Source organism: Portunus trituberculatus, chromosome 20, assembly GCF_017591435.1.
Source record: "Portunus trituberculatus isolate SZX2019 chromosome 20, ASM1759143v1, whole genome shotgun sequence".
Lineage (NCBI taxonomy): Eukaryota > Metazoa > Arthropoda > Malacostraca > Decapoda > Portunidae > Portunus > Portunus trituberculatus.
The window spans coordinates 15,368,146-15,391,242 of record NC_059274.1 but is presented as its reverse complement, the minus strand read 5'-3'; the positions used below and the strand labels follow the sequence as shown (position 1 = coordinate 15,391,242).

Sequence of the window (23,097 nt, the reverse complement as noted above, 5' to 3'; positions counted from 1 at the left end):
TTATTATTTTATTGATTTCCTGTGCTGGTTTCATCTTTTTGTTTCGGAGAGCTGCTGTCTTGCTACTACCTAAAGAAGGGGTAACAGTACTTTGTTTCTTTGATTAAGGCGCGCTTGGGAAGGCAACAAAAAAAGTGGGCAACACTGCGGTCAAGCAAAAAGACAAGCAGGTATTCCGCTGATAAATCCACCGTCTTCCATAAGCATACTAGGAATCTTCACACGATTCCCGGCATCTAGTGGATCCTTCGTGCCTCGTGCCAGCATCCTTGTTGGTGAGGTGGGCGGCCACTGGTGACCCACAGCACTGAGGCAAACACTCGGTCTGTCCAACACCTGATCCCTCTCTGTGGGACGCTGCTGAGGCTCCCCGGTGGCTGCTGGCCTCACTTTGCTAGTCCAAAGTAATTTCAATGTGCAATCTCTATTTTCTAGATTTTCAAGGCATGCTGTGTCATTCTCTCCTATTTTCAAAGTTTCCCTGGGAAAAGTTTGCTCTCTTTGTTTTGGTGGAGCCTGGGCTGGCGGCGGCACGTGTCGGGCAAGAATGCCGCCAGTCAGTTCACTAGTCTAGGTAGATTTTCCGTTTCCTCAGACTTGGCACCAGATCACCTTGAAGTGTGAGAGCTTGAGAGAACTCATTTCTTCTCGCTATTTTCTATATTCCCAAAGAAATGCCAGTTTAACTTGGTTGTAAGCAACGATTGTGCCAAAACGATTACTGGAGATTTCTTATAGGATCTTGTTAGGAATGTGGATAAAACATTTAGAATTTTATTTTTATCAAGTATACATATGCAAATTTATTTTGTATAGAGACCGTATTTCACCACAATAGTGTACCAGAGTGCTTCCATATCACCCCCTGAGCCGAGACATGGCTTCAGACACTGGCGTCCATGATAGGTGACTAACTGGCAGCGTCGACCACTAAGGCTCCCAGTCAAAGTCTTTCACCTCCTCATCTCTCCTCTTAGACTACCCCTTCCTTTCCTTTTGCATCTCCCAACACCTCTTCCTCCTCTTCCTCCTCCTCCTCCTCTTGACACCTTCCAGCAGAGGCATCCCAGGCAGACCCTCTGGAGGCCTCACCTTGTAGTCTTTCACTTAGCTGAGGGCCTCCCTGTGGTGACCCTCTGCAGCCTGTCATTTCCCCCTCTTCCCCCCTCCACACCAGTCTCCCGGCCAATAGCATTCCCGAACATTGCCCGATCCCGTTCTGTCTTGTCTCCTGATTGGTGGCTTCACTTTGGTCTCTGAACTCTACGGGAACTCTGGAATTTTGATTGGCAAAGTGAGCACCAATGGCAAGGAGGTTTGAAGTCAATACATTCCCCTTTGCTGTTTGTTCATGCATAAACCCTTTTTTTAGGAAATAAGTACCTAGGAATTGGAAATGGTGCTGTGACTGTGGCGGCAGCAGTGGACAATAGGGCCATCAGTTAGAACGGTGTCGTGCCTTTTCATCTCTCTGTGGAATCTTGAGACATACATATATATATATATATATATATATATATATATATATATATATATATATATATATATATATATATATATGTATGTATATATATTGTGTGTATGCGTGTGTGTGTACATATACAAATATATGTATATATATGCATATATGTATATATATATATATATATATATATATATATATATATATATATATATATATATATATATATATATATGTAAAATTGGGCGCAAAGAATGCGTTTTAAGCTCTTTAGATGGATAAAGCGGAAGATGTTTGCATTCTCAATAAGCATTCCAACGTAGCTGATAGAGGTGACCTTCAGTGTGTGATATAAAGAAAGATCCCTGAATGTCCATGACTGCGCAAAGAAAATTTATTTTTTGTCCCCTTTGCTCTCTCAACATTTCCCTCCAAAATATGGTATTCCATTTTATTATTCTGTAGTAGCCTAATCTAGACCTAGATTTTTTCCTATTAATGTCCGATCTTGATCTACTGTGGTTCCGGGGCCTGTGCAGCGTGTGTGTCCGGCCGTCTTTCTTCACCAGCTCGCCAAGCTGTCATGCTTACAAAGGAGGGAATTAAAACAAGAGATTTAAAAAGCCAAAAATTGGCACTGAAGCACAGGCCTTGAACCTCCTTTTGATGCCAGACTCAGGCTTCTGTCCTCGCCTCCTGCCCCTTGTTGTCTGCCTCTCGGTATTGATTATGACAACTACCAAGCTTCTATTTAAAAAGAATATGTATGGAGTATATAGATATATATGTATATAACATAGGCAAATTATATGATAGGTAAAGAAAGTATATATGTGAAATTGCACAGTTGAAATTGAATCCGAGGAGATAGCGAACGATTGCCAATAGAAGGTGAAAACAAGGAGAAATTGTAACAATTTCAGCCCCAGGACAGAATGCCCGGCTGGCCTCTTGCCTTCTAAAGCCCCTTTTTCTCAGTGTTTCCTGCGTCATTCTCCATATTGTGTGTTCGTGTGTCTGTGTCTCTCGGTCCGGTTCCTTCCCTTTTGAACTCGGAACACTAACGAAAGACCTCATATAGTTCGCCCTTGTCCCTCTTCTTTATATAAGTGATACATACACATTTGACTCTGGAACAGGATGCTTTCAAGTACAAACAACAGAGAAGCCCCCAGACTTGGATGTCTTCGATAATTAAAATAAACAAAAAAAAAAAAATGGCATAAATAATAATAGATGGCATCTTTTTCTATGTCACTAATTTCACTATATAATATATATATTAAAAAGATAAATCCATAACGTTCCTACTACGTATATACAGTACTATATATGTTTTGGGTCTGTTCTCCAATTACAATGTGCTTCCGTCACGTATTATATTAGAGGAAAGCAGCCAAATTGGATCCCCGTTTCTCTCCAGCAGATGAGTGAGCGCCACCGTGCAATAGAAGCCACAGATCTTTGTTTTCTCACAGTTTGTTTCCAATAATGTTTTAATTATATTCTTCCTTCTCTTCCATCATATTCCAAATTAGATTTTAACGGTGATTTGTATCTTTCTGTAGCTAGGAATATAAGGCTAAGGTTTATATGATTACCTTATTGTATATTTTCTTGTACGGATCAATAATGATTAATAAAAACCAAACCATTCAACCCAAGCCAGCTATTGGTTGTCCCCGCCTGTCTTGTCATGGCCTCCTGTGGTGTGGTCACTCAAGCGGGAATAAAAGGTTTCATCATCTCCTGTTTAAGGATGTATTAACTTACCACGGATTTCCATTTGTCCAATAAAGACGAAAAAAAGGACAAAAATGTGCTCGAGGTTTCTCTTAACCAAAATCTGGACACGTAAAGAAAAAGAGGGACTATTTTTTTTTCCCTTATTTATTTTTCAGAGGAGGGAGTAGAGTGAAGTTATCAATGGTAGTGCTAACAGTAGTATTGCTAGTAGTGGCTATTAGTAGAAGTGGTGTGTAGTAGCAGTAGTAGTGTATGCGGAGTGATACGGAGTAGTAGATACGGAGTGGCGGTTGGTGGTGATGTGTATAGAGGTGGTAGTAATGATGCCCGTATTCTGAAACGCTTTGCTCTCTCACCATCACTGCTCTCCAAAGGTAATAGTTGAAGATACTCGTGTTTTTAAGGGTATCTTTATGGTTCTGATGACTAGCAAGATTTCTAGTTTATCATAAGGAGAAACTGCCTTGAAATCCGTGCTAGTTGTCTCTGTGATCTGGGAAAATTGTCGCAGCGAGAGAGCAAGGCGTTTTTTAATATTGTATGGCTTTGAGGGTCATGGTGGGCGTTATAACATAAAATAGTGATGTTCATTTAGTCGTGGAAGTCAGTGATAGTAAAGTGAGGATTATGGTAATAGTCGTGGTAGCGGTCATTGCCTTAGTGACAGTGGTGATTGATGCGTTAGGTCACGAATAATTAGCAAAAAAAAAACAGTGAAAGCCAACAGCTCGCAGTCATAAACCACTTACAAAGCACCCTCACACAATGACACGCAGAAAACTCAATCAACACTTATCACAACTCGATTCTTACTTAATAACTGAGGCGATAGTGTGAATTGAATGTTTATAAATTAGCAAAGCATTAAGACACGCTCATGAACCCTCCCCTCCATCCACCGATCCTTTCAAACATCACGACGTCACATGCTTTACAGTGCAACATCACCTTGATCAATCAGTGCACGATCGTTTTTTTTTTTCAGTATTAGATAAAATGAATAAATAAAACCCCAGCACATTACCCACCATCCGCCTCTCTCAAAGGTTGCTAAAGATGTACAGTACTGAGGCATCTAAGGGGCTTGATCACTTGTTAAGTCACGGGAATGCCTTCAATAGAAATAGCGAAACATGAATACTGGGACATTTTTTAACTTGAGATCTGTGTACAATTAGACCATTCTATTGACATTAGGAAGGGTCAATGGAGGGCAGAAGATTAATGGCCAGAATCTTCACTATTTTGATCCCCCACATGAGTTTCTGAAGCTGTATAGAATCATCAAATAGTAAGCAGAATGAATATGGAAATGCGCCTTGGTACTGATGGGGTTAATAGATTATACTACACACACCCTCCATACCCTACCTAGCCCACGTGAATAGCTTCAAATACTTTCTTATACTCGTGAATGTATGTCCCCTCCACTCACGGTGACCAAGGGAAGCTTAGAGCTTGAAATACGAGGATGAGTAAGCTAAGGGATTGCAAGCCGCGGTAAGACTCTTCACGCTACACGTTGATGCAGAAACCCACGGATTATCTCATGCACCAGAGTGTCAGTATCGCCTTATCTTGACTTTCATCTGGCTCTAGTAGTAGATACTGAGGTTTTCAAGGGTGCTTTAGCGATTTAAGCAATCATTTAGAGAAGGTTCTGCGTAAACAGGACAATAAAACAGTGACAAATTAGCTAATAATCTTCTTGCTCTTTGAAGATAGTTTTTATCAGCATCTAGTGGAAATTCATGAGGTTTTCATGATTGATATTATGATTTTAATGGTAGTTTAAGCAAGATTTTGCGTCAGCAGGACGAGAAAACCATGACAAATTAGTTTATCATCCTCAGGGGCTTTGAAAACGTTGCATATGAGAGCAATGAGGATTTCAAAATAAGAAGCTTGAGATCTAAGGTGCGTGGCGACGTCATCTTTACGTCTTGCAACTTAACTTAATCTCAATGTTACTTACAGTCATCTATTGATAAGAATATAAGAACATAAAAAAAGAAGGAATTTGCAAGAGGTTGTCAGGCCTACACGTGGCAGTCCCTACATGAGAAAAGCTACTTAATTCCATCTATCATCCCCATCCTTTAATTTATCTAATCTTTTAAAGCTCCCGATTGATTCAGCACTAACAACATGACCACTGAGTCCGTTCCACTCATCAACCAATCTGTTTGAGCTAGTTTCTTCCCATTTCTCTCCTAACCCTGAATTTTTCAAGCTTAAACCCATTATTTCTGGTTCTGTCCCTGCTACTGATCTTAAGAACTTCACTCATGTCCCATTTGTTAAAACCATTATACCACTTAAATACTTCTATCAGGTTCCCTCTTAGCTTACTACGTCTCTCTAAGGGATGCAAATTGAGTTCCTTCAATCTCGCTTCATAGGGATGTCCCTCATCCCCTGCATCTTTTTACACATCTTCCTTCGCACTGACTGCAGTTAAGCTATATCCTTTCTAAAATGTGAGGACCAGAATTGTACCGCATCCACATGTAGCCTGACCAGCGCCAATTATAATTTTAGTATTACTTCAGGACTTCTGTTTTTAACATTCTTAAGAATTAATCCCAGTACTCTATTTGCCTTATTTCCAGCCTCTATCCATTGTTTCCTTTGACCAAGATAGGAGCTAATTATGACTCCTAAATCTTTTTCAGACTTTGAACCTCTTAGTGCCTCGTTATTTATCATGTACCTATTGTGTGGATTTCCTCTACCTATGCTAAGTACCCTGCACATGTTAATGTTGAACTACATCTGCCATTTGTCTGTCCATTCGTTCATCCTGTCTATATCTGCCTGCAAGGCTGTGGCATCCGAATCTGACCTAATTAATCTATACCTATCTTCGTGTCATCTGCAAATTTACTAATATCACTACTAACTTCACTATCCAAGTCATTAATATATATTATAGATAACAATGGCCCTAAAACCGAGCCCCGTGGCACCCCACTAATTACTTGACCCCACTCGGAATTAGATCCATTAATTACTACCCTCTGTAGCCTATCGCCTAACCACGCCTTAATCCAGCCTAATATTTTCCCTCTGTCCCGTGCAGCCTAACCTTTCTCAGGAGCCTCTGATGTGGTACCTTGTCAAACACTTTACTGAAATCTAAGTATAGGATGTCGTAATTATCACCATTGTCTGCCGCCTCATTAACTTATTCTAAAAACTCAACAAGTTTCTAAGGCTTTCCCATCGTAAAGCCATGTTTGGGTGATTTATCAAGCCGTATTTGTCTAGGTGCTTCCTAATGTTTTTCGCTATCATTGATTCCATTAATTGGCCCACAATTGAAGTTAATCTGACAGGTGTGTTAGGATTTTATCTCCTTTCTTAAACATGGACACAATATTGTTGACCCTTTCGCTGCATACTAATAATCCTCATTACTTATCAGGCACTGTTTTTGTGATAAGCTCTCGTAAATCCTTCTGTAGCGTAGATAGGAGAAACAACCGTCTATTTCATCTTTCTTCCACTGCGTCTCCATGCTAGTAATCATTATAGTGCTGGGAAGGCTATTAAGAGATGCACTGAGTAAAAAGAATAGCTGGATCATGCGTCTCCAATCAATAAGACTAGGAAACTTTGTCTAGTAGTGGAAGGTTTATAAAGTAGGAATATTACTAACTTTTAATGATTAAGTTACTAATCATCACAGCCGTTACCCAGACACTGCCAATCGTCTCTACCCACAATCCTCAGTACGGTACAAGGTTCATAATCTTTCGAAGCATGTTTGAATTTTCTTAGTAGGTAGGCTACAGATATATGTCCGTGTCCATTAATATATTACCTTGTCATTAGATTTTCGATATGTTTACATATATTACCAGAGAGAGAGAGAGAGAGAGAGAGAGTGTGTGTGTGTGTGTGTGTGTGTGTCAGTGTTTCGAATCCTACGTCACGGATCTTCAAGTTTCATCAGGACACCCAGAGTGACTTGGACAGTGAAGAAGAGAGGTGTGGCTGGCGGAACGTCGTAAACTATCCTCCATTACCTGGTGTTGAGCAAGACGGTTGAGCAGGTAAAGTGAATAAATTACTTATGCATAGACTTAGTGTGTGTCTATCTCAGAGTCTCGTTATTGGTGTAAAAGTTGGGGGTTTTTGTGCTTAAATGTGTGTGTTGCAAGGCGGTGAGAGTGCAGAAGCGGTGGCGGTGATGGCAGCAGAAGGGGAGTGAGGTAGGCAAGAGAGAGATACAGGAAAAGAGGAAAAGCTGGAACAAGTGTCGTGTAATGGTGGTGTTGGTAGTAGTGGTGAGAGAGAGAGAGAGAGAGAGAGAGAGAGAGAGAGAGAGGGCCGGGAGGTAGGAGGGAGGGAAGTGCGTACGCACGCACTTGCGTCAGGTGGTGGAGTTTAGCCTAGTCACCCGTGAAGTTTGTAGTTTTCTGTGTTGAATTCACTGATTCCTTAATCTTTATTTTGTTTATTTATTTCACCACTTTTTAATATCTGCAGTGGAAGATACCTCGGCTTCTTAAGGATTTTCTCACTTAGTTTTACATACACACACACACACACACACACACACACACACACACACACACACACCCGGTAGCTCAGTGGTTAGAGCGCTGGCTTCACAAGCCCGGGGTTCGATTCCCCGGCCGGGTGGAGATATTTGGGTGTGTCTCCTTTCACGTGTAGCCCCTGTTCACCTAGCAGTGAGTAGGTACAGGATGTAAATCGAGGAGTTGTGACCTTGTTGTCCCGGTGTGTGGTGTGTGCCTGGTCTCAGGCCTATCCGAAGATCGGAAATAATGAGCTCTGAGCTCGTTCCGTAGGGTAACGTCTGGCTGTCTCGTCAGACTGCAGCAGATCAAACACATACACACACAGCTCAGTGGTTAGAGCGCTGGCTTCACAAGCCAGAGGACCGGGGTTCGTTTCCCCGGCCGGGTGGAGATATTTGGGTGTCTCCTTTCACGTGTAGCCCCTGTTCACCTAGCAGTGAGTAGGTACGGGATGTAAATCGAGGAGTTGTGACCTTGTTGTCCCGGTGTGTGGTGTGTGCCTGGTCGCATGCCTATCCGAAGATCGGAAATAATGAGCTCTGAGCTCGTTCCGTAGGGTAACGTCTGGCTGTCTCGTCAGAGACTGCAGCAGATCAAACAGTGAAACACACACACACACACACACACACACACACACACACACAAGATCGCATAGTAAAAAGCTAAGGAAGGGAAGATGTCTAAGAGATATTAAAAAAATATAGTTTCCCGCAAAGATGTGTTGAGACGTGGAACAGCTTGAGTGAAAAAGTGGTGTCAGCAACGAGTGTATATAGTTTTAAAGAAAAATTGGTTAAGTGTAGATATGGAGACGGCCACACGAGCGTAAAGCCCAGGCCCTGTAAAATTACAACTAGGTAAATACAACTAGGTAAATACACACACACACACACACACACACACACACACACACACACACACACACACACACACACACACAGAGAGAGAGAGAGAGAGAGAGAGAGAGAGAGAGAGAGAGAGCATGACTCCGCCTTAGCTACAGTATATTTAATCAAATTTATGGGGAAGTTATCTTTGAATATAGGAGTATTGAGCCGAGTAATTGGATGTAGAGAGACCCGCTTACGCATGTGTCATTGTGGCGAGGAGACAGTGGGATGGCGCGCGCGCAACCACACAATCCCATTCATCTTGTGTCAAAGCTTTATATTCCTTATTTTGCATATGTTCCCAGTGGCGTTTCAAAGTTCCCTGGGGCCCCAAGCAAAAAACTGTATGGGATCCCGTGGACATGCGACATTGTCGTAAACTCACTAACATGTCACTCAAGTGACAAGTTAGAGGCAGGCAGGGGATCTGCGAGTTTGACTCATGGGGCCCCTTCAGTGTGTTTCAGACAGCCAAATTCATGAGGTCTAAACCTTGTCACAGCAGAACTGTGTGCAGGGACTGATTGTGTCAAATCTGTTGGAACTCGGGGGCCCTTGCTTTCTTGGGTAAGTCAGGGTCTCCAAGGAAGTGTTTGGTTTGCCATGACTGTAAGGAACGTCTCTGTGTGTTCCCCTCATCTCCTTCATATAGTTCGATATTTCAAAGCTACATATTAAAAGTGCATGGCAATATTTCGGGATTATATATAAAAAGTGCCTATAAGGTTCTCATGTTTCATACAATCTTTAGCAGTGTTAACTTTTGTTTAGAAGTACTATTATTTATTTGTACAGGCGAGATGCAGCCAATTAATGACTGTGCTTTACATTGTTCCTGCAGTGGTGTGGTGCTGCCCGTGTTAAGCGTCACCAATGTGGAGAACTTTACACGGGACAAACCTCTGTCAGGACACTGATGGAGACGTAGAAAAAAACGGATGGCGATGACGATATTGATTGAAGTATGTGTACAATGAGTGCGTGTCTGCCCCAGAGTCCCGTTATTGGTATTGGAGTTGAGTTTTTGCGCTTAAATGTGTTGGGAGGTGCTGAGAGGGTAGAAGCGGTGGCGGTGATGGCGGCGGAAAGGGAATGAGGTAGGGAGAGGGGAAAAGGTAGAGCAAGTGCCGTGTAGTGGTGGTGGTGGTAATATTGGAGAGAGAGAGAGAGAGAGAGAGAGAGAGAGAGAGAGAGAGAGAGAGAGGGGGGGGGGGGGGGAAGTGTGTGCTACGGGCGTCAGTTGTTGTTTAGCCTTGTCACCCATGCAAGTTTCTATAGTTTGTGTTGAATTCACGAATCATTATTATTATTATTTTCTTTTTCTTATTGTATATAAGTTTATTTCACCACTTTTTACTATCTGCAATGGAAGATACCTCGGTTTTTTAAGGATTTTCTTATTTCTACAGAGATAGATAGATAGATAGATAGATAGGTAGATTGATTGATAGAGAGAGAGAGAGAGAGAGAGAGAGAGAGAGAGAGAGAGAGAGAGAGAGACGGTGCATGACTCCACGTTAGCTACAGTACTTTTCATTGAATTTATGGGGAAGTTGTCTTTGAGTATACGGGTGTTGAGCCGAGCAGTGGGATGTTGTAGAGAGACTCGCTTATCGCATGTCACTGTGGTGTGGAGACGGACGGCTTGAGGTTTTATTTAGATGGGACACACACACACACACACACACACACACACACACACACACACACACACACACACCACACACCACACCGCGTAGTGTAGTGGTTAGCACGCTCGACTCACAATCGAGAGCGCCGAGTTCGAGTCCCGGTAAACGGCGAGGCAAATGGGCAAGCCTCTTAATGTGTGGCCCCTGTTCACCTAGCAGTAAATAGGTACGGGATGTAACTCGAGGGGTTGTGGCCTCGCTTTCCTGGTGTGTGTTGTGTGTTGATGTGGTCTCAGTCCTACCCAAAGATCGGTCTATGAGCTCTGAGCTCGCTCCGTAAGACTGGCTGGGTGACCAGCAGGCGACCGAGGTGGTGAATTACACACACAGTCTCCATTCATCTTAGTATCAGAACTTTATATTCGTTATCTTCCATACGTTTCCCTCATCTCCTTAATGTACTAGTTCGATACTTCAAAGCTGCAGGTTAAAAATGCATGTTAATAATTCGGGATTGTATATAAAAAGTGCCTGTAAATTCTCATGTTGTATACAATCTTAAGCAGTGTTCAAAGTTTAGACGTAGTATTGTTTATTTGTACAGGCGAAGTGCAGCTAAATAATCACTGCTTTACATTGTTTCTGCAGTGGTGTGATGCGTCTGGTGCTGCCCGCCTGGAGCGTCACCAATCGGGACAAACCTCTGTAAGGGACACTGACGGAGACGTAGAAAACACCAGTGCCTGTATTCTGAGACGCTTTGCTCCCTCACCATCACTGCTTCCCAAAGGTTCTAGTTGAAGATACTCGTGTTTTAACCCCTTCAATACTAGGACACATTTCTACCTTGGTTTGTGTATGATTAAACCATTTTATTGACATTTGGAAGACTCTATGGAGGTCAGAAGATTAATAGCAAGAATCTTATTTATTTTAATCTTCCACTCGTGTATTTTAATCCCCTACACAAGTTTCTGAAGCTGTATAAAACCATCAAATAGTAACCAGAATGAATATGGAAACGGATTACGGTATTGAAGGGGTTACGAGTATTTCTATAGTTCTGGTAATAGATTGGAAAGCTTTCTAGTTTATCAAAAGGAGAAAATGCCTCTAGTTATCTCTGGCCTTGGAATATCGTCGTAGTGAGAGGGGAAGGCATTTCTGAATACAGGCGCAGGTCCGATGATGGAACGTGGCGCACAACTATGCAGAATACAAAACCTCTGCATTACGGCGTTATCTGCAGGTGTGTAGAACCAGAGGGAAAAAATATACATATCTCCCTCCCTCTCTCTCATATATATGTGGAGCAAGTGCCGTGTAATAGAGGTGTCGGTAGTAGAGAGAGGGAGGCGGGGATGGGGAGGCGAGAGATAGGGGTGAGGGAGTCGGGAGGGTGTAAGGGGAAGCAAAATATAGGAGAGGGAGCAGGAAAGGCAAAGCAAGGGGAGGGGATATGGGGGGACAATGAGGAGGGTAAGGGTCCTTCCTCTATTCTAGGACATTGAACAGGCCAAGACTAGGTCGCACAACAGGCCAAGACACACTACAGTACTTCTGGCATGCTTTAAAGCAAGCCAGTTTAAAAATACTTCGAAAAGGCTCCGGAGAAAAACTACAGACTTTTTAGCATGAAAATTTTATTAAAAATACTTCCAGTTTAAAAATACTTCGAAAAGTCTCCGTAGCTCCAGACTTTTTAGCATGAAAATTTTATTGATTAAAAAAAAAAAAAAAAATAAAATGTAATTTTTTCATTGAGTTGTAGAGTCTTTTGGACTTAAAACATTGCAGCTTGTGTACCAGCACCACGGCTAGCTAACATTGAGTCTCACACACTGTTCACGTTAATTGAAGGTATGGTATGGGCAACACAATGGCAGGAGCAGTAGAACGATGACGAGGCGGCTTTCTTCATTTCGCCCATCACTCCAACAGGGAAGTGACAAGTCTTCATCTTATCATCGTCCTCTACACCAGTCACTCCTGTAAAGAAATAAAAGTAAAGGGTAGTAAATCCGGTAAAAAAAAAATCATCTTTCACAACATTAATTCCTACATCTGGACACTGTAGCGCACACATTCTCTCCAACAACTCATTTACAGCTTAAATTATCCTTCCATTTCTCTCTCCACACAGTCCTAGTAGCATCACTAACATCTATTATTCCCTTCCCATCTCCTCCTCCCTGACATTCCTCATTTTCCTGGGTCATCTCATTTCTTTTTGGCATACCTCCACTTCTGCATCTCATTCCCCACGATCTCATCCTGTCATGTCACAACTGGTATACTTTGCTGCGGGACTCTTACACTGTGTTATCACTGAAGAAATGATCAACCAGTTCTTCATACATTGTTCATATATATATTGGGACCCCTCTTTGTATACTACTCCAACGCACTCTTTCATTCCATCTCATTCTTTCAATTACTCAAAAATACCCCATCTGGCTGGCTGCTTCATTCCTCGTATCCTCGAAAAATATATCACTGTTCATCCACACCATTCAGGCTTTCATCTTCCTAGCTTCTCTACTTTAAGTGTACCTTATAGATATTCTCCCTCAACTATCCCCAGTCTCATGCATTCTCTCATTTACTAGCAAATTTTTAAGAAATCACTCATCCTTCTCTCAGGGTCTCACTCAGGTCTCAGGTTATCCAAGTTCATCTTACTCACAAACTCATCAAGCATCTCATCATTCTCATTGTTTCACCTAAAATACCTACGTGTGCATTAATATCCCCCACAATAATCAGTTTCAATTTTTAACATGTACGTCCTGCTTTTCTCCCTCAATGCTCTCACCACCCATCGCCATGCACGCTACCAGTGACACTGCCACTACCCTCTCAGGTCTGTCTATTCATGTACTCCACTCTTGCAGCTAACAGGTCCTTTCCACACCATCTTCTTCACTAAGCTCTTCCACTCTCAGGTCCCTCGCCTTTCTGTGGAGAAAGGCTTCACCTCCTAAGTTGTGATTTCTGTGCCATTTTCTACCATTACACACATTTCCTTCCATTCGTACTGCATCGCTAAGCTGTCTGTTATTCCTACCATGTCTGCATTCCATTCCTTCAATTTTTGCACACATCTCCAAACTTCCCTCTCACATTTACACATCCTAGTTTCACCTTTTCTGCTTGGGATCCTTAATTTCTTTCTCCAGTGCATCTTTACTCTTTTTTCAGTCCGAGTCTATTCACAACATGGACCTCGCACGCACCCACCCACCCACCCACCCACTCCTGCAGCCGTCACCACATCCTCTCAGGGCAGTGTCCGAGGTGAGGAGATGCAGTCTGGCCAGGTTTCATTCTTGTTCTTTTCATTCTCTGCAATAAATAATATGTAGAAAGAAATTTTAAATGTATAACTATGATAACCCTGAATCAAGAGCCTATAAACTCCTTACCACCCTAAAACTTAAGAAACAGATGTACATACTACTAATTGTGAAATAAATTAACGTTTTAAGCTGCATTGTTCTTTTCCTTTTATAGCTAATGATTGGAGCACTATAAGCACCACTATAAGAAGGAGCATGACAAATGAATAACTAGGAAGGGACATGATGAAGGAATAGCTATCGAGTAGAAAGAAAGAGACTGCTGGAGTAGTAAATATTCAGAAGCAGAAAACAGGAAGATGAACACTACCAATAATATAAACTAAGATAATTATTTTGGAATTTTACTCACAAAAAAGTAAACTTGTGTATAAATCTTATCACAAGTTATTTAATCTTGACTGCCATACTTTGTTCTCTCTTGAAAACTGAAAAGGCTCAAAGAAAACTACTGAACAAAAAAAGAAACGAGCATTTAGATTGCTTATACTTAATATTTGGCTCAGTAAAAACACCTGCGCTACAAATGTTACAAGGTAGTGCCATCAGCCATCGAACAATGCAAAGGACACCACAAAGTTCTCTCTCAAAACTACATTACCTTTGTTCCAAGTAAAAAAAAACAATACATTACCTTTGTTCCGAGTAAAAAAATGTAAACGGTGCTAAATTTAGTTATGTTTAATCTTGACTGCAATATTTTGTTCTCGCTCTTGAAAATTGATAACTCTCAAAGAAAACTAATGAACGAGAAAAGAGTGAGCGGGCATTTAATTTGTTTCTACTTCAGTTTTAGCCAAGTAAAAACACCTGCTGCTACAACATAACAAGCAAGTGCCATCAGCCAATCGAACAATACTAGACACCACAAAGTAGGTATTTCTCAGGACAATACATTACCCTTGCTCAGCCACGACACTAAACTTCGAATACTCGCATGGAAGACTCGCAGTATCATCAGCATAACCAAGACCCAGCAGCGCCGTGGACCTTGAACAGCTGGCGGGTGAAAGTTTAAGAACTCCGCCCGTTCTGCACTGTCCTCATCGCAGCCACATCGACCTGGTGAAGAGTTGATGAATGTATAGACGGCTCCTTACTTGATGAAGCAGCCTTCCTACCATCACTTTTACCTAAAGGAACATGTCAACTCAAGGGATTTTAAAAGTAAATATCATTGGCTAGATGTCGTGACATATCAAAACATATCTTTCTCAATTCCACTTAATGTCCACCACGACCACTATCCCCGTCCCCACCTCCCTTTTGTTTCTACATTTTCATAACCTCTCTATCATGTCCACCTAACTCGCATTTCAAACCTCCCCCCTTTGCGTACGTGTTTGTGTGCATGTGAGTGCGAGTGTGCAGACCTATGATACACGTCAGTCAGCTTTAGCCAATGACAGCTGCCATGAAAAAAGGATATGTTTACTTTTGTTAGAATCATAGGTAGAAAAGCTACTCCCAATCAAGGGCCCGACTATACAAACGAATAGATAGACAAGAACATGAACGCATAGATCAGTCAATTAAGTCAGTACGTCGTCGAATAAGACAAACGAAGAGAGGAAATCATTAGTACTGACACTGATATATATAACAATCATCACACCACATAATTATCATGAAACATTACACACAACTGTTACCTCCATATTAAGCGTTACCAAATTACAGTATCAAGTTTTACCTTTCCTCCAAGAAAACGCACAATTTTTAATAAAGTTCCATCCCACATTATTACTAATCAACTGGAGAGTTCAACAACCACACAGGTGTATCGTAGTACCAACATAGGACATCGTAGTGCAGAAAGTTGGCATTTAACAGTGGAATACTTGCAGCAAATAACTATCGTATACATCGACCCCTCTACCCACTGCCTTAGTCTCCCCTGAAACTGCCGAATCATTTTCTGTTAGTGCACATTTGACAGCACATGGGATACTCGTTTAGACAGTGCTCGCATTAGGTTCAAGGGTATTCAGAATAGAGGTTACGTTTATATTTGATCGTGCGAGGCTTCAGTGCTTTTATCATCCACCCAAGAACTCGTAGATTTTCAACCACTGTCCCAATGTCCTAGCTGGTTTGTAAATTTGTTCCGATAATGTTGCATGGTTTTCCTACTGTATGAAAAACGAACGAGTCAAATAACATCTTTTGTATATGTAAATGAGGTCAATAAGGAGAAATGTTGTGAAGTTGCCTTCTTTCTAACTAAAAGTGAAACGCATTAATACCAACATACAGCAGTGTAAAACTAAGAATGAACCGGTTTGCATGTAGGAAATAACGGTAACCTCACACACACACACACACACACACACACACACACACACACACACACACACACACACACACACACACACACACACACACACACAGTGAGACGTCCCATACGTCAGCACAACTCCGACTGTGTAATTCTACTGCGGGGTCAGCTGACGGAAAAAAAAAAAAAAAACAGCCGGCAACAGGGTAGGGAGGGTGAAGAAGGAACTAACCACTAGAGCTGGGCAGGCACCGGTTATAATTCTTGGAACTGGTTCCACTTTAACTGTTCCACATGAATACAGATGGTAGATACGCAGAGTCACAAAACACTAATAGTATACTATATAGTGCTTACTTATAAGAAAGTTATTAATATTATTTAGGAATCCTTGCAAATGCCAGTATCTATAGATGAACGAATTAAAGTTTAATGCAATCATGTGTATCCATTATTCAAAGAAATTGCAAGAATAATATTGAAAGTTCGTTCATAATGGTCATTGGCCAATAACAGGGACCGATTTAGTATTGCCATATCACCATTTCTTTGTGTTCTGAATGGTAGATATCCTATGACGTCACAACATAGGATATATATATATATATATATATATATATATATATATATATATATATATATATATATATATATATATATATATATATATATATATATATATATATATATATATATATATATATATATATATATATATATATATATATATATATATATATATATATATATATATATATATATATATATATATATATATATATATATATATATATATATATATATATATATATATATATATATATATATATATATATATATATATATATATATATATATATATATATATATATATATATATATATATATATATATATATATATATATATATATATATATATATATATATATATATATATATATATATATATATATATATATATATATATATATATATATATATATATATATATATATATATATATATATATATATATATATATATATATATATATATATATATATATATATATATATATATATATATATATATATATATATATATATATATATATATATATATATATATATATATATATATATATATATATATATATATATATATATATATATATATATATATATATATATATATATATATATATATATATATATATATATATATATATATATATATATATATATATATATATATATATATATATATATATATATATATATATATATATATATATATATATATATATATATATATATATATATATATATATATATATATATATATATATATATATATATATATATATATATATATATATATATATATATATATATATATATATATATATATATATATATATATATATATATATATATATATATATATATGCACACCCAAACCACTGAAAACAATCAAAACTAATCTAATACACTCAAATCACAACGCAACACCTCACCTCAATATACATACTTAAAACTCACTAGAAACCCAGTTTCCGCCAAAATCCCCCCAAACCATCCAAATACACACACAAACCCTTACAACACTCAAAACTAACCCAAAACACTCATAAAACTAAGCAACACCTCAAAATTTTGGCACCAAAACACACAACACTCTAGAAACACCACTATACGCCAAATTCACACCCCATACACACACTCAAACCATTTAAAACACTCAAGACTAACGTAAAACACTCAATACACAATGCAACTCCTCAAAATGCCCCCAAACACACCTAAAACTCACTAGAAACCCAAATCACCGCCACACACATCGAAAAGACTAACACACACCCACACAGCTTAAAACACCCAAAATAAACCCAAAAACACTCACAATACCATACAACCCATCAAAATGCTCCCAAAACACTCAAAACATGTAAATACTGAAACACATCTCAACCCACATACTCCAGGTACGTAAAATATACCTAAAAGGCCTAAAACACAATGAAAGCACACAAAATGCCTCAAAAACATACTCATAACACCCTGCAACACTACTGAACACACTCGAAACACCCCAAATATATCTAAAACCAACAGTATGCATTATAAAGAACGTTAAGATTAAAAGGGATACTTACCTAAATATCACACCTTGGCTCCACCTCCTATTCCGCTTCTATTTCTCATTTCTTCTTCATCCTCCTCCATTGTTTCTCCTTCGTCTTCCTTCTATTGCCTCCATATACACGCCTGAGCCTAGAAACGCATAAAAAAATAGATGTTAGACAAAATATTGAGGAAATAGAGGATGACTTAAGTATTGTGGCTTGGCTGCTGCTGCTCTTCTTCCTCCCTTTCTCCTTCCCTCCTCCTTATCCTCCTTTATTTTATCCTTTCTTCTTCCTCCTGCTACCAATATCGACATACCTGAACCTAGAAACACACGAAAACACGTAGAAATCACAAGATATTAGGCAAAATATTGACGAACTGGGGTGTTGAAAAAGAGGCGCCAGCCCGGGGCTATGATGATTCACCACCTGGGCTGTGGTCATCAGAGAACGGGAACGGGGGTGACTCGGCTAAATTACGTAAATAATTTGATTTAAAAAATGACTTCTAGAAAAAACGAAGCCACGGCCGAATGCATGACATTTTATGATGTGATAAATATTTAAACTAATTTTCAAAATATCAAAATATCTCCAGCTCAACTAGTTTTTAAAAAATGTCTAAATTAATTACGTTAAAAGTATAAAACATTTTCAACAATAATTTTCCTAAAACATCCTGGAAAGTCAAGCCATTTTTACTTAACGAGTACTTTACCAAATTTCACGGAGTCTTAGCTATCTTGTAAGGCATTCTACAGCGAGTTAGACCGAGAAGCAGAAACGTGAGCAAATAAAATAAAGAAAAGCAAGACATTTATTCAACAGCACCAAACACCATTGCAAATCCACATATTTCTCTAAATAGATTGATTTCACACTTAAAAGACTATAGACGATTCTTTGGTATCATAAAGGCTTACTTGTAGCTTCAAATAGAAAAAAAAACAATAGGAAATTGAAAATTTTGACCATTAAAAAGCCTTTAACATACGCCATAAAACACCACTAAACGCTACATATTTACACAATACAGGCGCGAAAAACACTTTAAACACAACGAAACATTTATAGAAACCATAAAAACATACCATGGAAGCGTAATATTACCGTTAGGAAATATTTGAAAAAAAGTATTTGACCCCGCAGGCTGCCCGGGGGAAGATAATGACTGGGGGACCGCCGGGGGAGGTGGTCCGGAGGCAACACCGTGAACAGCGGTCGCTAATATAGCAACACTTCACTTCACTTCACTTCACTTCACTTGTATATGTGTGTGTGTGTGTGTGTGTGTGTGTGTGTGTGTGTGTGTGTGGGTGTTTTGAGTGTGTTTACGAGTGTGTTTGTGTAATGTTCTGGATGTGTGTGGGGGTGTTTTGAGTGTGTTTACGAGTGTTTTTGGTGTGTGTGTGTGTGTGTGTGTGTGTGTGTGTGTAATGTTCTGGATGTGTGTGGGGGTGTTTTGAGTGTGTTTACGAGTGTTTTCGGTGTGTGTGTGGGTGTGTGTGTTTGTGTAGACATGTTCTGAATATGTGTGGGGGTGTTTTGAGTGTGTTTACGAGTGTTTTCGGTATATAAGAGTGTTTTTTGAGTGTTTATGGCTCTGTGTGGGTGTGTATGGGTCAGTGTAGCCCACCACCGGCACCACTGTTACCACCACCGCCGCCACAAGACAACTAACTATATACTGCCGTTTCAACATGTAGCAGAAGGTATGTCTGAAGACACTACGTGTGTATAGTAGTATGAATGTCTATAACTATCTATTGCTAAATCTATCAATGAGATACTATACTTTTAAAAATATCACAATGATTTACTGGTTATCGTAGCACCTTTCTCTTCGTTATCGTGTTCAGCTTTGGTTATTTGTCAAAAGCAGTACTATATATCAAATCGTATCTAGTTGTACAGCGAGTGTTGGCAACTCCCGCGGGACAAGAAACGATTTGCTTAAAAAGGCAGACTATTTCATTTCTCTCATTACCTGAAGACATAAAATTGCCCTCTCTCTCTCTCTCTCTCTCTCTCTCTCTCTCTCTCTCTCTCTCACAATACAATAAGACATTGTAGCAGGATATAATCCCAAGAGTCTGCGTTCTAGGGAAAGTTGTGGTTCTGGCAGGACAATTGTGGCTGCAGCAGAAACAATTATGTATGGAAGTGATGTGAGGTTGCATTACAATTACATATATTATAAAACAAAAATTGTATGAAATAAACGTTAAAAAGAGCAATGTGGTAAGCCCACAAACTGTCTTTCTCACTCTTTATTTCACCCCTTCTCTTCCCACCACTTTCTCTTTAGCTAGCTGTCTTTTCTTCACCCCTCAAAAAAAAAAAAAAAAAATCATTCTCTATTTCTATCGATAGACTGATGATTTACCTGACTGAGATCAGTTTAATCAGAGAGTTGTGATTTATGTGAATATATTCATTTTGCACTGTAAATATTTCAACAATATTATGTATTAATAAAACTACGAAAGTGTGTATGATTTTAGTCTTGCGTGATGTGATGTGAATGTTTTCCCTCTATGTATATGTGCAAAACGTAGTGATGCTACGTAGCCACCCTGAGTGCTTGTGAGTTATCCCTCCCTCCCCATGCCCTGACAAACGACAATAGTTTTCAGATAGGAGCAGGATCCCTGTGTGAATGAAGCGTGTATGAGAACCTGAGTGTGTTTATAATGTTAATATCTAAAAAAAAAAAAAAAAAAAAAAAAATATCAATACTAATAAAAAATAATTGTTTATAGAAATCCAGGAAAGCTTAAGAATAAATCAATCAATGAAAAATTACCTAATACCCATGCTAGGGTGATGGAAATAATAATAAAACGACGTCATAAGAACTAAGCCTGCTGAACTGAGTGGGACCCGCGACCGTCATTCTCATGATTAAAATGAAAACAATTTGCCTACACACACAATTCATTATTTGCTGAATATACAGTAATTTTTCTATCGAATGATTTTTTTTTTTTCCAGGCACCAAGGATTTTTCTAGAACATTGTGTTAAAGGCGTATACGTATATCGAGATAATACCTAAATTTGTGGTATTAGAAAAAATAATTTTCACATTCAAACCTACTAAGACAATGGCACCAAGCATGTATATTATTAAAGGAATCCTGTGTGAGATAAGAGTATATCATTAGCTGAACCGTGCATCCATTTACACTCACTGTCATTCAGTATCCATCACAGATTATAAGTCTCTTAGGACCGGGAGTCAGTACTTTGTATTCTAAGATCATCCCAGCCAGTAATCTAGATGAATCCTGGGACACTACACCCTTCCCTGGTAATCATCAAGCAATGCGTTGGGGATCCAGACTCTGGTATTCACTAGCCGTGCTCTACTGATTCTCCCGAGAAAACGATTCCGGAACCGGTTCCGTGGGCTGATGAATACCAGTCTCGGAATCACCAACGCACCTGATATTCATCAAGCAACATGCTGGCGGTTCCGAGACTGGTATTCGGTATTCACCGGCCGCGCTCTACCGACTCCACGCGGAACCGGTTTCGGAACCGGTTCCGAAGTTTCCGCCCGCCCAAGGAACCGGTTCCTTGAATACTTTAGTTTACGGTTCTTACCCACCACTACTGACCACACACGCATTCAAGCACACAAGTGCGCCCACACACCCACACACACCCACACATGCACGCACACTGGGTAAAGATTCAATCATCACATTGGAATAACATGTCAGGAAAAAGTATCAGACGATAAAAGAAAAAAAAAAAAAAAAATGGTAAAGAAAATGTAAATGCATAGAACAGGAAATGATGTTTAAAAGTAAATTCGTACGAGTAAAACAACCAAAATCATTATTACTTCTAACAAATTAATCGAAAAGTTCCATTCCACTACGAACGAGTGATCTTAATACTAGTTCAATACACAACTAATGATTATCAAACATCCATTGTCCTTTCATTCTTTTTCTTCCCTCGATCTGCCTGTTCCTCCCTCAATCTCTCACTCACTCACTCACTCACTCACTGCAACTCATCAGGTACATCTAACCATTAGTCTACAGGAAACTTCTACTTAACGACCAAAATAGGATAACGCTCGTCTGATTTCCTCCCACCCCTACATCCCCCTCCCTACCGGCTCATCTCTCTCTCTCTCTCTCTCTCTCTCTCTCTCTCTCTCTCTCTCTCCAAAATTAAGACATTCTACATCTTACTAAACGCACAATGAAGATCCCATAAAAATTCAAGCATGCAAGTTCAAACGAATTTTTATCTGCCTTCGAACAACCGAACACAAAGACACACACACTCACACACTCACAGTAGTAGTAGTAGTAGTAGTAGTAGTAGTAGTAGTAGTAGTAGTAGTAGTAGTAGTAGTCTATTGACAAAAATTAAAGTTTACAATTATTACAGAGAAAACCTAAATTAATTTTTTGTCCAACTTAAATAAAAGACAAAATATAATAACACACACACACTCTCTCTCTCTCTCTCTAAAATCCCCAAAGCTTCACTCAACTCACCTCACCTTCAAGTCCTTAACTTCTGGACTGCAACAGAACTTCAGCACAAGGCATTGCTGGAGGAAAAAAATGACGGAGAAAGAACAGACAGTCCATTCCGGGTACAGAGAGACGCCATACTAGAGTGAAGGGAGTTGTTGGCTCGATTTCATGGCTATTCGAAACTATGAATCTTCTTGAACTATAGTTGTGAAGCAGTAAAATATTTAGTGGCATTTTCGAGTTTCACGTTTTTTTTCTCTCTCTCTCTCTCTCTCTCTGGTACATTTCAATATTAACATGAGTAGTAGTATGCTTATATGTGTAGGCTATACGAGAAATTAACCTTATAATACCTTATTCCTTACTCAAAATGGATTGAAGCAAACAATTAAATGCCATTCAGTGATCAAGTTAGTCATTCATTTCTCAAACTTCATACCAAACTATAGCTATAGTACTCATGAGACACTTGCTCGGCTGAGTCTGGCTGCATCTCCCACGGCACTAGAAGGTTGTCTCCACAGAATTGCAATGCCAAAGCTAAAAAGTGGGCAAGGATGGCAAGGGAT

The 23,097-nt window shown here is 39.4% G+C and overlaps 2 long non-coding RNA genes across 4 annotated transcripts; one reads left to right on the top strand and one right to left on the bottom strand.

The window, feature by feature from the left end:
• Nucleotides 1-7,173: 7,173 nt before the first annotated feature.
• LOC123506762 lies at nt 7,174-13,541 on the top strand. Of its 2 annotated transcripts, none has more exons than XR_006675508.1 (5): nt 7,174-7,266; nt 9,490-9,610; nt 10,928-11,069; nt 12,140-12,291; nt 13,481-13,541. It is a non-coding gene; the product is annotated as an uncharacterized LOC123506762 (long non-coding RNA). The 2 variants fall into 2 exon arrangements; XR_006675509.1 differs by having other exon boundaries at nt 12,140-12,284; nt 13,481-13,527.
• Nucleotides 12,183-22,660, bottom strand: LOC123506761. Of its 2 annotated transcripts, none has more exons than XR_006675507.1 (5): nt 22,547-22,660; nt 18,052-18,169; nt 14,539-14,700; nt 13,532-13,624; nt 12,183-12,268 (listed from the first exon to the last, which is right to left on the bottom strand). It is a non-coding gene; the product is annotated as an uncharacterized LOC123506761 (long non-coding RNA). The 2 variants fall into 2 exon arrangements; XR_006675506.1 differs by having other exon boundaries at nt 22,552-22,654.
• Between the last annotated feature and the right edge of the window lie 437 nt (nt 22,661-23,097).